This window comes from Henckelia pumila, chromosome 3, assembly GCF_033568475.1.
Source record: "Henckelia pumila isolate YLH828 chromosome 3, ASM3356847v2, whole genome shotgun sequence".
NCBI classification, from domain to species: Eukaryota; Viridiplantae; Streptophyta; class Magnoliopsida; order Lamiales; family Gesneriaceae; genus Henckelia; species Henckelia pumila.
Window position 1 is genome coordinate 182,040,953 of NC_133122.1, and position 1,813 is coordinate 182,042,765.

Below are 1,813 nucleotides of genomic sequence, written 5' to 3' on the forward strand. Positions count from 1 at the left end.
TGAAGGATTGCCTGTCTGACATTCTTTTGTGAAGTGTTCAACACCACATTTCTCACACCACAATTCTTGAATACGCATCACAGACTGCCCTAGAGTTAGCTCTTCAATCCTCTTATTCATGACTTTAAGCTGAGCTGCTACTGAGGTGAATGCATCAACTTGATGCATTCCTGCGGGTCTCCTGGCTGAGTTCCTCTCAGATTGAGGATGATAGCTACCGGATGCCATCTCCTCAATTAACTCATATACGTACTCTGGTGATTTTCGTAACAAATTTCCACCTGCAGCTGCATCTAACATGGTGCTATTTGAGTGAGGAAGACCATAATAAAAAGTTTGTACCACAAGACCGTCTGATAGTTGGTGATGTGGGCATCTCCTTAGTAGATCTTTATAACGCTCCCATGCTTCATAGAGTGTTTCCTGTTCGCCTTGAGCAAATGTTGTAATGTCAGCTCTGAGTTTCACTGATTTGGACGGTGGAAAATATTTGGTCAGGAATGCCTTTCCGAGATTATCCCAAGTAGTGATGGAACCTGCAGGTAGATTTTTTAGACATGCTTTAACTTTATCTCTTAAAGAAAAAGGGAATACACACAAACGAATAGCGTCATCAAAAATTCCCTGTATCTTAAAAGTGTCACAGATTTATAGAAAATTTGTCAGGTGAGCATATGGGTCATCGATTGTCATTCCACCAAACTGGACTGTGTTTTGCACCATTTGAATGATAGCAGGCTTAATTTCAAACAGGTTTGCTGCTATGGTTGGCCTAATGATGCTTGGTCTGGCATTTTCGATGGATGGAAAAGCGCTATCCAACATGGATCTGTAGATAGGTGGTGCATTATTCTCATCTTCTCCAAATCCACGTAGTCGTTCTTGGTCTGCCATTGCTTCTTTTTTTTGCCTTCTTCTTCTGCAAAAGGTTCTTTCAATTTCTGGATCAAAAGGCACGAGTTCTCCTTCGGGTGAATGTTGCATGCACTGCAAGAGAATCCTGCAGTTCATAGATAAAAATAGTGATTAAAATTGAAGTTAAGAAAATTAAATAAGAAAAATCAAAGTAATCAATAGTCCTCGACAACGGCGCCAAAAATTGATCGAGCAAATACTAACACTTAAATTAAGTATAATTATCTCTCTTTTATGCTCAATATTATCGCAAGTGCACGACTCAAGTTATAGAAAAATGTACTAAGTACGAGTATCGTCCTCAGGGAATACGTCACAATAATTCAATTATTTAATTTCTATACCCCAAAGTAACGAAAATTTGATTTTTTTTATTATTCTAAAATTATAAAGTAAAGAATTCAATTTAAAAATACTTAAATGAAAATAAAATAAACCACAACAATGCTTAGCGCAGAAAAATATAATATGAGGAAATTTTGTTGGAATCTCGGTTCACCTTCCCCCTAATTGAATTTGGACGATTGAAATTACTTTTACACTCATAAATTTGACAAGAACTCCTTAAATATTGACACTCTCTCTCGAGTTGATGCCAATCTAATTCAAGTTAATGAAACAATCAAATATCTTTGATTATTTATCATTACTGATTGCTTTGCGTTCATTGAATTCCTACAACTTTCAACCTGGTGGTCTATGATTATCAACATGTACTAAATATCATATCTCTATGCATATTTTAAGTCCATGGATTTTATCACTCGTTCTAATCATGAATCTATCTCTCGACAACAATTCACAATCTACGAATATATATTAAAGTTAGCTACTCCTCAACATAGAATAATAAACCATGATAAAATCAAATACTCGCATAAAAACTCAATCAATTCGT

At 35.8% G+C, this 1,813-nt stretch overlaps 1 non-coding gene across 1 annotated transcript; it reads left to right on the forward strand.

Moving 5' to 3' along the window:
- The first annotated feature begins 358 nt into the window (after positions 1-358).
- Positions 359-465, forward strand: LOC140894035 (small nucleolar RNA R71). The gene has a single exon (XR_012153589.1). It is a non-coding gene; the product is annotated as a small nucleolar RNA R71 (small nucleolar RNA).
- The last annotated feature ends 1,348 nt before the right edge of the window (positions 466-1,813 follow it).